Raw genomic sequence first — 15,126 nt, forward strand, 5'->3', positions numbered from 1 at the left:
GCTGGGCGTAACAGCCTAGGGGACAGACAGCTTTGAGTGACACCTCCGTTCCAGGATGCCTATGATCTAGGGCTCACAAAGAGGAAAAGAATACACATATTTTGCCTCTGTAGTTCTATGTGAAATTATTTTGACCCTTGCCGGATGGTGTAAGATCAGAGAGCATGTAGTCTTTCGTACATCGCAAAGACGACAAGTCTTCTTGATGAGTCAGCAGACTGTTTCCGATGGCCCGGGGTCTATGTCAGACATTAGCTGTCTAGACAAATACCACACAGCCCCCCATCCCTCAAGGAGATCACAGTGTGTCGTGGAAGGGAAAAATTTAAATAGGTTTTCAAAACAATTTGGTAAGAGTCACTTTGCATCATATATACTATATGTTCAGAGGGGCTCTTGCACTGCCTGGGGCTGTGTTCTAGAAGGTAGGGAAGGTGTCAGAGAGGAAATGCTTTCTGCACTGACATCTGACGGATTCCAGCAAATCTCTAGACCAGGAGAGTGCGTGGTGGGGACGGGATTCTCAGCAGCTTGCGTGTCTTGTGCAGACCCCTGGTCATGTCTAAGAGCACTTTGCACTTAGGGAAGGAAGGTCAGTGAGGCTAGAGGCTGTGAGGAACTAACGGAAGCTGAGGCTGAAAAAAAGCAGCAACGAGGTGATGAGAAGGTGTGACGTTAAATCAGAGAGCGTGGACTTCCTCACACACGCAGCGTGGAATTCTTTGCGGTTTTAAGGAGGAGAGTGACACAGATTAGTCATTAAAAGTGAGCAAAGTGGATTGTTCACTCTAAAGTACAGCACTGGGGAGACTAGAAAGGGGTGGGAATTAATGCAGTGGGGAGCGAGGAGCAGGGACTTAGTTGGGGGACATTAAGGAATAGAATTGTAGTACTGATGGGGGTGAGGGAGTGGAAAAGTAAAGGAAAACTCCCAGATGTTTGGCACAGAAAAGAGATGGGACAGTGATGCCATTGTTTGAAAAAGTAAAACTAGTTCTGGGCGAGTGTAAATCCAGACAAACAGAGCTTGAGATTTTTATGTGCTAACCAAATATGAATGTCTACTTGTCAATTAGAAATATATTTCTGGGACTGAACTGAGATGTCCATGCTGGAAAAGATTTGACAGTTAATCAGTGGACAGAGAGCAGTTGAAGCCACGGGAATAAATGCCACCCATTGACAGTTTACCAAAGAAAAGGGAAGGAGGGCACTTCTGGTTCAGAAAATATGGCAGACCAGAATCTTGAAGACCCACTCACTTAAGACACATAAAAACGTAGGACAAAATGCTGCCAGTGTTTTCCTGTTTTTTTTTTAAGGGCACGTTTATTGTGGTATGATACCTGTACAATAAAATACACATATTTCACATGTACTACTTGGTGAATTTGATAAATGTCTACACCCAGAAAACCATAACCACGATCAAGATAGCTAACATTTTCATCACTCCCCAAGAGGGGCACTTTTCGAATCCCCATATTTATCCCTTCCCATCCCCTTCTCTCCCTGTGAACCGTAAGTTTGTTTCTCTATGTCTGTGGGTCTGTTTATCTTCTGTATTTAAGTTCATATGTTTCTTTTTTTGATTCCACATATAAGTGATATCATATGGCATTTTTCTCTTTTTCTGGTTTACTTCACTTAGAATGACTATCTCTACGTCCATCCATGTTGCTGCAAATGACATTATTTGTTTTTTCATGGCTGAGTAGTATTCCATTGTATAAATATACTACTACTTCTTTATCCAGTCACCTGTCAATGGACATTTGGGTTGTTGCCATGTCCTGGCTATTATAAATACTGCTGCTGTGAGCATTGAGGTGCATGTGACTTTTTGAATTAGAGTTTTCTTCTGACATATGCCCGGGAATGGGAAGGCTGGATCATGAGTTAAGTCCATTTTCAGTTTTTAAAGGAACCTCCACACTGACTTCTCTAGTGACAATGCAGCCCATCTTGTGAAAGCAGAGCCATGCTCAGAAAGTAATGGGTATTTCTAAGGGCCAGACATGAAGTGCAGTGAGTGTGGCCTGTTCAAGAATCAGAGGGCAGTCTGCCAGGGCTGGAGGAGAGTGACAAGGGAAGTGTGGTACAGGTAGGAGTCAGACCATGTGGGGACATGGCAGGCTGGGATAAGGAGCCTGGACTTCCAGTAATCCCTTGGTAACCATGGGGCACTGGTTCCAGGACTCACCCTGAAGTCAACATCCATGGATGCTGACGCCTCTTGTATAAAATGACATAGGACTTGCATGGGACTCATGTACATCCCCCCATCTACTTTTATATATATATACAAACTTTTTTTAATGAGTTATAGTCATTTTGCAAAGTTGTATCAAATTCCAGCATACAGCACAAGTTTTCAGTTATACATGAGTATACACATATATTTGTTGTCACTTTCTCTTTCACTGTGTCCTCCTGTGTACTTTAAGTTATCTCTAGATTACTCATGGTATCTAATACAACATGAATGTTATGTAAGTAGTTGCCAGTGTATGGCAAATTCAAGTGTTGCTTTTTGAAACTTTCTGTTTTTTCAACAATATTTTCAATCCACCGTTAGTTGAATCTGCTGGATAGGGAGGCCCTAGATATGGAGAATCCCCAAGCTCCTCCTTCCCACATCCTATATTTTCACTGCAAGCACTGAAGGGGTCCAAACATAGAAGAGACCCATCTACCTGCTGGAAACCCTGAGGAATTCCGTCAGCGTATGTAGAGCAGGAGACAAGGTTTAGGGCCAACTAGTGGGAAAGGAGGGCCTGCCTGGAGAGGATGGAGGAGGGACAGTAGTGGAAGCCATCACGTACTCTTACTGGAACTAGCTGACAGCAGTGAGGGACGCCAAGGAACTGGGTACACGTCACGTGTGGGGCGATCCTGGCCACCAGGTGCAGGGTTCACATAACTGGGACCCAGTTTGCAAGATCAAAATAACAAGGAGGCAAAGGGGCTGCCTCAATCCCAGGATCCTGACAACGGCCACAGCGACGTGACCCCAGCTAATGCGGTTCCCCTAGTAAGCCAGAAAAACGAAACTCTGAGCCAAGATATTGCAGATTCCACTGCAGCCACATGGATAACTAGATCTCTAACCTGACAAAATGTAACCACCAGAAACAGGAATCTTTCCTTTTCTCTTCCTTTGGAACTTTGGACAGGGAGTCACAAATCTTTGACGGGAACCACCTATAAACCAATAGAGAGCTCACTTTTTCAGGAATAAGCATGGAGAAAAAGAGTGGGGTGATGGTTTAAAACAGAAGTCAAAGTTGAAGCCCATCTGAGAAATGGTAAAAACATGTTTCTCAATGAATTCGAGTTATGGCAAAAAGAAGGAGGAAGGTTAAGGAAATCTCTATTAATATCCATTCACCATAAAAGACTAGCCAGCCATAAAAAGACAACACCTTAAATTAATAATTTTTTTTTTTGGTGATGAAAAACAATGCCTTAATTTAAAACAAGGCTTGGGCCATCAACAACACTCTGAGAATTGTTGACGAGGAGAACATAAATCTGCATATAGATATGTAAGTGTTCCAAGTCCACCACTCAAAAACAATTAGTCAATCATCTGTCCAGTTGATTGGGAAATCCCAATAAGTAAATAACTCAAAAGTGGGAAAGACATGGGATTAAATAGTGGTAGTGAGCAATGAAATCCAAGATGTATATATTTTTTTTGTTAATGTAACAAACTTAAAGCAACTGTCTAAAAAGTAGTAACTGGAGCACACAAACACACACACACACAATTTAGAACAACAGAGAGGTAAAATATGCTAAATTTATCATTATTGAGGAACAGGATCTAATAGATTATTTCATTTTTGAGACACTTATAGGAATACTGGTCCAATTGCATAAAAATTTATGAACTTAGAGATGATTTATAAAGATTTAGAGAGAATTTTCTTTAAGAGGCAATATAGCTTCCAAATCACTGAAGAGAAAATTAACAATAAAAAAATTAATTAATCTAGGTAATATGGAGTAACACTGACCATATTTACCACCCTAAAATAAACCACAAAATGGATAAAATATATGAAGCAATGATTTTTAAGACACGTGGAAACGATCATCCACTAGGACCTTGCCTTGCCACCTCGATACCAAGGCTCCTAGGCCTCCTACTGCCATCACAAAGGATGTCCACCAGGAGGCGACATTTCCTTCCTCTGCTCCTACTGCAGAGCCAGTCCTGAGCAGTCCTTTTCCAGGTGTTGGCAGGCAGCTCCCAGAAGTGCTCTCGTGGGCCTTGGTCCCTTTTGGCCACCAGCAAAGGGATCAAGGATGAGCAGTGAGCCTCCTTCCTCATCCAAGACCTAGGAAACTATCTGACTTCTGAGCAGCCCTTCACTCTTGTCTGCTGTCTGGTACTCTCCACCCGGCTTCCCGAGTCCCCGGCACGGGCAGCCTGCACACTGGCCACAGCCCATCAGAATCTGTTCCCCCGCCAAGAGGCCACGCATGATCATGAGCAGGGTTCCAGGCCTCTGGAGCAGTGCGGCTTGGACTGGGTCCTGGCCCTGGGCGCGCGAGCTCCATGCCCTTGGTTGAGTCAGTCAACATCTCTAAGCTACAGTTTCCTCATCAGTAAAATGAGGACATAATCAATATGGAAAAAAAACAGAATCTGAGGGGGACTAAATTTCTGGTGATTGAAGATAATTTTAATTTTGATTTATACAGCAAAGGACATCATACAATTTTTACTACATCGTATTTCTAAAGGACAGCTTCTACTATTAAAAGTAATGCATGCACGTACACACAAACACACGTGCAGACACACTGGCTCTAGTCCACATACATCCCCACGGGCACACACACATGGAGTCATGTACCACCCACACACCCATAACATACGCACAACCACACACATCCTCAGGCGCACACACACACATAACATACAGAACCACATATATCCCCAGGTGCACGTGAGCACACACAAACACACAGTCATGTACAACACACGTCCCCAGGTGCGCGCGTGCACACACACACGTCTTACACACTTTGGCGTTATTCTAAATCAATTTACAATTGAGGGTCACAGTGTCCATTGTTTTATCCACTCAGAAGGTCCTGACTTTGGAGCGCGAAGCAGGAGCTCTCCTCTCTGGAGATGGTCTTTACCAATTACAGTCTCAGTAGAGCCAACATAACTGCTCTGGACCTTTGGAAGTGCAGGCCAGAGCATACCTGGGAGCTCACATCCTGTACATGTAAACATGTTAAGTGCAGTAGGTTCTGAAGTCCTGCCTTTACAAATATACGTTCATTATAAGGGGGAAGACCAGGTTCAAATTTAGAATTCCAAGACACAGGGGAGTCCGGCAAAGAAAGTGAGCGTGTGGGGAGAGCTGATTCCCAGTCTCTGACCACTAGCCTGATCCTTTTCTTCCCAATGCTGGGTCCATCCCTTGCCACAAGTGGCCTTGGATGTTCACAGGGGGACACTCAAAACTCACATTCGGGATCTGCTCATACCCTCCATACATACAGCTGCCCTTTGGCCTCTCTGTGAGTCCTGGGAATCTGAGCTTCCGGGAGAGCCGGTGCAGGCACTAGGAATGGGTCAGGGGCTGCTGAGACAGGGCATCTGGGGTCCTGGGCTTCTAGAGCATGGGATGGAGCCAATGACCCTGCCCCCTTGGCCCTGCTGACTCCACCCCATGGAGGGCGTGGCCAGAGGAAGTGTCAGGGCCAGAGGGACCCTCTGCAGTGCAGGACCCAGGGCAGCGGGCCCCCTTGCCGGGGTCTAAGAGCAGAAGGCCTAAGGAAAGGTCTGAAGAGGCTGTAAGGTATCTTCATTCCCATTAATTAAACAAAAATAAAAGCATACCACAGGCGTGAGTGGAAAGGGATTTGTTAGAACAAGGGAAGGCACTTGCCAAGGTCTGGCCATAGAGGGCTGGTGGGTTTGTCAGGTTGATGAGGAACCAAGAGGCTGTTAGTCCCTTCTGGGTCTAAACACCTCTTGAATTCCTCCGGGTGACACTGAAATGCAGTGAGACACGGAACTCTCTTAAGTTGTTAAAATCTTCATGGTGAACCATTCAACTCTCTCCTCATTCTTGGCTGCGAAAACACGATAAACACAGGCCAGAAACTCATCAGCCTGTTGGTTGGTTCACTATCCGTCTGGCGCCTCCTCTTGTAGGAGCCTTTATCACATCACCCAGGGCTGACCCGGCTCAGGATTATAGCTGATTTTCCGCAGGTGGCATCACTTGCTAGTGACATGAAGCAGGCACATTAGCCACCTCCCAAACACTGAGGCTCCTCCTGGGAGGAGCCTTCAGACCCCCAATCCAGCCTCTGCACCACGATGTTCCTTAGTGTCACTACCGGTTTGCTGCCTTGGCCTCTAGCTTTGACCAGATCCTCGCCAGATTGTCGATAAATATCACCCATATACCACATCTAAGCTTGCGGTCCAGATGTGACCATGGTTCTTATTTTCTTCCCATCGATGGATTGTTTGATCTTTGAGTAATCATGTCGACAGCAAGGCCAGTACAGCCCTCTTGAGGCCTCCCCGAGCCGCCTCTGTGTATAACTGTCCTAGCACCCCAGGGGATCGGGTCTGAAGCCTGGCACTCAGACACGAGGATGTCAGCTGGAGAGACAGGAATCCACTCCTGCTGTGGCTTCTGCTGTGGCTCAATGTGGCCATAAAAACGGATCCCACAGGCCCTGACGTCACTTGACTCACTGCAGGGATGCTCCCACACTGCCGCGTTCCCCCAGAGACTGAGGGCTTTCTGCTTGTTCCGGAAGGCCCCACCCCCGAGGGGACACTGGGTCCAGTGGAGCGTCCAGCCTGCTTCCCCGCCAGCCCTTAGGGCCTTTGTGGGGCCTGGAACATCAACTAACCTCCCCTTAGGGACCCCTTTGTCCTTTGCAGCCAACAGACCTAGGTCATAAGCACTTTAACTCACCTGAGGGTGTTTTCCTCACTTCAGGGGCAGTGAGGACTGGGCTTCTTCACACTCCAAGTGCCCCCGGTCTGGATGCAGACAGTCTGGCTCTCCCCCCAGTCCTGCAGGTTCCGGCCACACCTCCTGCTGGTCACGGAGTCTGTGCTGTATTCTCTTCCAGGACAACAGGTGCACTCTGCCCCCCACCCCGTCCCCACCAGCAGTGGCAGAGGTGGAGGACAGGCGGGTGAGCTTGGGCCTGAGACACTGCCCTGAAATCAGTGCCCCAGAGGCCGCTGGTGACTAGAGGGACCACGGGGAAGAAGGCAGCATGGGATGGGAGGGGGAGGAAGGTTCAGGATAACGAGATGAAAAGGGGAACAGATAGCACCGTGAGGACCTCGACCATGAAAGGGAAGAAGATAGACAGTGACAGCTGGAGCGGTGTTGGCGTTAAAAGCTGCGGGCATTTTCATTTAATTTTATTAATTACCATTACATATAGTGACATATTTTTATTTGATTAAAGATTAGGTGCCATGTCATATAACAGGATATAGTATATTATTTATTAAATAATACATAATAGTAGATATACTAGCATGTTATGTTCTGTTTATTTATTATCAGATAGTATATAATACATATGTAGTTATTTATATACATAATATATAATTCATGCATCTATATAATATATAACACATAACAATGTAGGATTATGAATATTATATTTTATAACAAGATTACATAACAATAATGATGTAATATTATCCATTGTATATCTTGGCTCATGACACATTCTCACCTTAGGTGCCTGTCAGAAGTATTTATGTATTAAAATTAATATTATAAGAAACAGTTGTGAACCTGTCACCCAGCACCAGAACAGGACTATTGACAGTGACATACTGTGTCCTATCCTGCCCTAGGCCTCTTCTCACAGGAAGCAACCAGCATCCTGAATCCTGGCTTACACTTGCCTTGTGTTACTTTCACACACACAACATTTAAGATCAGTTAAAACAAATGAACTGCAGGTACATGCAACGAAGTGGATGCATCATACACCCTATGTTAAATTGAAAAAGTAAGCCCAAGAAGGTAGCCTATAGTGTGCTAAGCTTTTAACTGTGTATATATATGTCAACTAAACTCACTAAATTAAGAACAACTACAGCTAGAGTCCAGGTGGGAGAGGGACAGATAAAAGGTGAGGTGAGCAGATTTGCTGCAGGTGAGCGAGTTCCCTTCAAGTAACATGTCATTCTCTCTGAAGCAGGAGGCAAGGCCATCTGCTGGGAGTCAGGGAAGAGACAGAGGGAAGCTTAGAGGTGTGCAGAGAGCATAGAATGTTGACACCACTGTGTGGCAAGTGGGGAAATGTGCTCACTAGAGAAATCCTGGAGGATTGCCTGGCAGTGGCAACATGCTGGGCATTGATTTGTAGTCTTAGAAATCTGTGCTGGGAGAGCCTGCTGCCTGCAGGCTCAGAACAAATAGAGCTGGGTGAACCGAGATGGAAGTCATCCTGGTGAGGAAATGAAAAGATCAAGGGTCAAGGGGGTTTTGTTTGTCATAAAGAGAGTGCTGACTGTGGATGCAGAGCTGGAAGGTGGGGAAGTGGAAGTAAGAGGAACGTGGACAGGTAGGAAAGCAGAGGAGTCAGTGCATGATGCCCCAGTGAGGGTGAAGGAGGGCCAACGAGGCTGGTGGAGAAGCAGCTGGATGGCTAGAGTTGGGCACATAAAGGAGAGAGGCTGGACCTGGGGTGGAGACACGCCCGGGTATGAGCCCGGGGGTAGGGTGAATGGGAGGTGTCTGGCTCAGGCTGACGGAGAAGAAGACCCTACAATGACCATACTGGGTGGTGGAGGGAGAATCAACATTGACGTCTTGATGGTAGGCGGTGAGGCAATACAGAGTTGGTGGTCCAGCTGCTCCTGACTGAGGCAGATGAGCAGGGAGGCCAGGGTGGCAGGCACTGCTAGGAATGGACTGGGTTTTCCAGGTGTTCCCAAGAGAGGAGGAGAAATCACCTCATGGGGGAAAGTGAGCACAAGGAGGTCAACCCAGGCTCCTGATCAAACGGAGAGTGTGAGGGGGCAAATCGTCAACTCCAGAGATGGTGGCCTAGGAAGCAGGGACCATGGGTGAAGTGAGGGGACACTCAGAGAAGAGAGAGAGATGAGTCTTCTGGGTGTAGGGGGAAGAGAGGCCCCAGGACAAAGGAGCACAGGGGCACAGTGATGAGGATGGACTGGCTCTGTTGTGACACTGCAGGAATGGCTGGATCTTTGTCCTGAGGGCTTAGTTTGGGGGGGCTACTGGCCTCATGAGGGCCCCCCTCTCAGCAGCCTGGACAGATGCTCCCGCTCCTGATAGCTCTGTGGCCACCACTGTTCCCGGAAGGGCTCTGCCTCCATCTTCTATCAGACATTCCTGCCCAGTCCCCGGCTGCCAGCGAGGGAGCCTGGGCCTCAAAGCCGTTTGCCGTGGAGGGACACAGGCTCCTTGGAGAAGCAGGCTGATCTTATTTTTCTCCGTAACCCACGGCCTAGCAAAGCGCCAGCCTATGGGTGGGCCATTCAGGGGCTCGGATACTTCTTAAATTAACTCAAAGCAGTAGAATAGCAGAGCTGGAGGAAGTGACCACTGAGCTCACAGAGTTCACTGCCCACACCCCCATTCTACAGATGAAGAAACAGAGGCCAAGCAGCCAAGGTCATGCTGCTCTTTAATGCTGGCCTCTGTTGGGCATACCAAGTGATGAGCTGCACTGAAGGGCCTGAGAGGGGGCTCTGGGGTCAGACAGCTTGGGTTCAAGTCCCACCCCTGCCATTTACTAGCTGTGTGATTAATGACTGTCCTTCCTGTAAAGTGCCACCTCATTTGTTTGTCATGAACACAGAGTTCCTTGAACAGCAGGACAGAATTCTTTAAAGGTTTGCTGTTGCTTTTGTTACTATTATCACCAAGTGAACCCTGAAATGAAGAACAAAGACAGCAAGATTTTTTATTTTAAAAGATTTTAAAATACGATGATGACTGTTTGATTTAATCTATTCAAGTTTGCATTTGACCATTATTAACAACTGCACAATGGATGACTTTTGAGGAAATGTTACTTCATGTCTTTAATTCTCACTAACTACACAGGCTATTCAACAGGAAGCAATTTTTTTTTCCAGGAAGAGGGACAAAAAGTTAACAATATCTCTGTACCTCTCGGTTCCCAGTGAGTTGGTTGTGATCTGTCAACCCAACTTTGGGGAAATGCCCGCTCCTCCTGGGCTCGCTGCACTGCCACGTGGCCTCCAGGGGGCGATTTACCCCCACACGAATCCAGTATCTTGGTTCATATCTTTGCTTCAGATCCCTCAAGGACTGCCCATGCACCAGGGCCCCATCTGCCCCGCCAGTCTCACCTGCTGGCCTCCAGGAAACTATCCTGGGTCTCAACCATCCTCTGTTCCTATGCCCGCCCCACTACTCTTCATTTTGTCCTTCAAGTGTGGGCTCCTGTGGCTTGCCACCAAGCAGGGGTCTCCCAGTCCTCCACCTTGGGGAACTGCATCGTCCTGCACAGTGCCTAGCGAAACTGTGTGGAGGCCGGAAGAATACAGAACAACAGGTGCTCAGAGGGGCTGCCTTTCCCACTGCAGGGGCCCTGGAGAGCTTTCTCCCAGCTGGTTATTCACAGGCGCTGAAGCTGTGGAATCTCGATCTTACCATTTTAAAGGGCATCATCACTAATTACAAAAGAAATCATTTTTTCAGTAGCAAAAGGAGAAAAGACTTTGTGCCCCATGCCCCCATCTTTCTTCCTCCGCCTTCAGAGGTGATTCTCACTCTCTGGGCAAGGGTAGAAAGCAACAAACAGAATATTATTTTTCAATGATTCTTCTTTCCCACTCTGAAGATTGCATCCCAAGACTGATGAAGGCTAGGATGGTTTGGCTTCCCTGTACTGAGTATTCAGAGGCTCAGGGTGGAGGGGGTTAGGGAGATAATTCAGCATTATGGAACCAAACAGAGACATTAAAAGGTTCTACTCTAAACAGAAAGGAAGCAGGATGCTATAGAAATGGGAAAACCATCATTGGAAATGAAATAACGAGTTACAAGGCAATAAACATGAAGATGTAAAAAAGAAAAAGTATATCAAAATACAAAAAGGTGGAAAAGGGAGACGGTAGCAAGAAAAGATAGATTTTTTTCTCTTTCTTTTTCCTTTTTCTCATTATTCTTAGGATGTGTTGGAGCCTACGTGATTATCAGTCTAAAGGAAATAGATATGATAATGGGTTGATATACTTGAAAAATAGGGTAACCACAAATCGAAAGCATATAATAGAGTTGAAAAAAAAAACCAAAAAAGAAACAAACTCTAAATGGCTTAAAGACTTAAACATTAGACAAGACGCTAAAAAACTCTCAGAAGAAAACATAGGCAAAACATTATTTGACATATATCTCAGCAGTGTTTTCCTAGGGCAATCCACCCAAGCAACAGAAAATAAAAGCCAAAATAAACAAATGGGACCTAGTTACACCTATCAGCTATTTCAAAGCAATAGAAACCATAAGCAAAATGAAAAGACAACCTATGGAATGTGAGAAAATATTTGCAAAAGATGAGACTGAACATGGCTTAACTTGTAGACTATAAAAATAGTTCATACAACTTAATAAGAAAAAAAATAAACAACCCAATCCAAAAATGGGCAGAACAACTAAACAAGCAATTCTCCAATGAAGATATACAAATGGCCAATAGGCATATGAAAAAAAGGCACAATATCGCTAATTATCTTAGAAATGCAAATCAAAACTACAATAAGTTATCATCTCACACTACTCAGAATGGCCACCATTCAAACATCCACTCACCATAGATGCTGGAGAGGCTTGGAGAAAAGGGAACCCTCCTACATTATTGCTGGGAATGTAGTTTGGTGAAGCCAATGTGGAAAACAATATGGAGATACCTCAAAAGACTAAAAAAAGACATCATTTGATCCAGCAATCCCACTCCTGGGCATATATCCAGAGGGAACCTTAATTTCAAAATATACCTGCACCCCAATGTTCACAGCAGCATTGTTTTCAATGACCAAGACATAGAAGCAACCTAAACGCCCACTGACAAATGACTGGATAAAGATGTAGTATTTAGATATAAAAGAATATTACACAGTTGTAACAAAGAAGGAAATAATGCCATTTACAGCAACATGGATGGACTTGGAGATTATCACACTAAAGTGAAATAACTCAGACAGAGAAAGACAAGTAACATATGATACCACTTATATGTGGAATTTTTAAAAAAGATACAAATAAACTTATTTACAAAACAAAAACAGACTCACAGACTTAGGAAACAAACTTAGGAGTTTGGGATTAACAATTACAAACTACTATATGTAAAACAGACAAACAGCAAGGATTCACTGTAGAACACAGGGGAAAATGTTCAGTATCTTGCAACCTATAATGGAAAAGAACCTGAAAAATAATAGACTATGTATATGTACAACTGAATCACTATGCTGTATACCTGAAACTAACAAAACAGCTGTATATCTGAAACTAACTAAACATTGTAAATCAACCACATTTCAATTAAAAAAAAAGATAAGCTCTAAATAGCTGTATTCAAAGAAAATCTTCAAATCTTACCTCCTACAAAAAGTAAAATGGGAAGCTTGAGCAGGACCAAATTATACTGAATGAGAGGTTACATACCTTCTCCAGCACGTGGCCCATGGTACACATACATCGTGTTTTCCTTCAGGTAAGAATGGCCCTTACTGCCCAGGGAGCGAGTCCTGCTGGGACAAGGCCTCTGTGGCAGTGGCCTCCTTGTCACCGCTCCATCTCACCAGAAGGCCAGGGTTTTCAGAGGGGAGGGAACACAGAGCTCATACACTTCAGATATATTTCCTGAGAAAAACTGTGGAAAGACCAAATTCACCTGCAGTGCAGGAAACATGAGCACGGCCCCTAAGCAGACTGACAAACCCGAAGCAAGACGGCCCGATGTTCACATCGGAACCAGAACAAAAACCGTCTGGCCCCAGTTAAACGATCACCATCTCACCTGCAATGAACTGTTCGTACTCATTGTCAGGGATGTTTCTGTTGAGACTTGAGAGATCAAAAAAGTCAGACCAGGGAATCCGGACCTGGTGGATGTCCAGGCTCTGCTAATGGTAGAGGCGGCCCCAAGGGGGTATCACCAGCACCGACTCTTCCATTTTCAGCAGGGTCTTCAGGAGGAAGGCGATGTGGATACAGACGCCCCTACGGAGGCTGAAGCCCTCCGGAGGGTTGACATAACACAGAAGGTACCTGGCAGGGAGCAAAGGAGAGCGGGTCTTCAGAGCCAGGTCTCTGCACAGGAATCCCGGCTTAGATAGAACAGATACAATGGGAATCTCTGCACAGCACATGGCCTAGACTCAAGACACGTTCAGCAGCTTCTGGTTTGTATAGTGGAGGCACTGCCCACCGATCTCTGTGTGGCCAATTATTTCGAGTCCGGGAGCACATGCAGAAGACATCTTGGCATCTGTCTATCAACGCTAAGCACCTGACTAGTACCTGAGCACCCGTTCTCCAGGGAATCTCAAACTTCTTGGCCTAAAGACCCCTGTACACTCTTAAATACTGAGGACTTCAAAAGGCTGCTGTTTATGTGGGTTAAATCTATCAATAGTTCCTGTGTTAGAAGTTAAATAAGAACTTTAAAAAATGCTTATGAGTTCACTTAAAAATAATAACAACCTACTACATGATACCATTAATACTCTTAAGCAAAAAATAAGTATATTTTTCTAAACAAAAATCATTAATGAGAGGAATAGCAGTGATTTTAATTTCTGAGAATCTCTTTTGGACTGGTGAGAGCTTAATTCTATCTGCCTCTACATTACCTGTTTTGTGATATCACAGACTAGGTTTTCCCTGGAAAACCCCACAGGAAACTCGGGAGTGCAAGAGTGTGCAAAAGGCAGGTGACTTCCCAGCGTTCCTACGAAAATAGTCTTGCATCTCAGGGGCCTCGGACTCACTTTGATAACTGCTGCCCTACCCTAGGCGAGACTCTCCTACACAAGAGCCAGGCAAGTGTCCTGGCTTCTTTAATGAGTTACCGCAGCAACACCCCTCCCTTCTCTGTGTTAATGTTTCCCACAACCTCCATTACTGCAGATGAGGATGTAATCCTCAACTGAGGCCTCTAATCCCAGAAGACTACCAACCTTGAAAGGGAGGGCCCATCTACCATCTCTACACCCCGCACAGTCTATTTTGAGTCAAGCCCTAGATAACTGCTAATTGACACTGACCCTTGTCTTATTCCTGAGTTTTAGCGAAGGAGCCAACATCTGGATGGAACTGAAATTTCCCTGCTGATATACAAGGCTGATAAACCACCCTATTCCAACATCTGATTCTGGGGCTCTTCAAAACGCGGGTAAGGCCCCGCTTCATAAAAGACGGGTCCTCCACCTGCCCTTCCCAGGGGTTCTGGGAGGCCGCGGCCACGCAGGGCTACCCGGACTCGCGGTCCAAGCCCCAGAGCCCGAGGGGGAGGAAAGCCGGAGGCTGTGCCCCAGCCCTGTCCCCCCGCCCCAACCCGCTCCCCGGCACCACAGCCCTCCCCGGCCGCCACACCAACCCGGATCCCACCCCGGTCCATGTCCACTGGCCCCGCCAACGGCGCTGCCGTACGTTTACCGTCTGTGAGACGCCGCCCCAGAAAGGATGTCGGCCGCCGACTGACGCGGCCAGAACTAGTGGCCCGGCCAAGCAAGCCGCCATCCCCAGCAGCAAACACCGCCATGGTCCCGGGCAGCTGCACACTTCCGGAGCCCGCTGCCTGCCCCAGAAGCGCACGCCAGCCCGCGAGGAGCGCGGCGTCTTTATCCATGGCAACGCCGCGGGGCCCTCCCCTAGCGCTTGCGTCTGCGTCCTCCCGAGGCTAGACGTGCGAGAGCAGAACTTTCGGAGCCAATGGGAGCAAGGGCGCGGCCAGGACGGGGGTGGGGGGAGGCTTATGGGGCAGCTGGGTGGGGCCGGGGCGGGCGGGGCCGCGCGGAGGTCCTCAGCTGCAGGTGGCACCGGCCGGAGGCTGGGGCAATGCTGCCAACAGTGGGCGGGGCGGCGGGGCAGC

At 46.7% G+C, this 15,126-nt stretch overlaps 1 long non-coding RNA gene across 1 annotated transcript; it reads right to left on the reverse strand.

Annotated features, from left to right (window-relative positions):
* Positions 1-9,660: 9,660 nt before the first annotated feature.
* On the reverse strand, positions 9,661-13,301 carry LOC140694852 (uncharacterized). The gene is made up of 3 exons (XR_012070495.1): positions 13,051-13,301; positions 12,696-12,903; positions 9,661-9,929 (listed from the first exon to the last, which is right to left on the reverse strand). It is a non-coding gene; the product is annotated as an uncharacterized lncRNA (long non-coding RNA).
* Positions 13,302-15,126: the final 1,825 nt, after the last annotated feature.

The sequence above is a fragment of the Vicugna pacos genome, unplaced genomic scaffold, assembly GCF_048564905.1.
Source record: "Vicugna pacos unplaced genomic scaffold, VicPac4 scaffold_105, whole genome shotgun sequence".
Classification (NCBI taxonomy): domain Eukaryota; kingdom Metazoa; phylum Chordata; class Mammalia; order Artiodactyla; family Camelidae; genus Vicugna; species Vicugna pacos.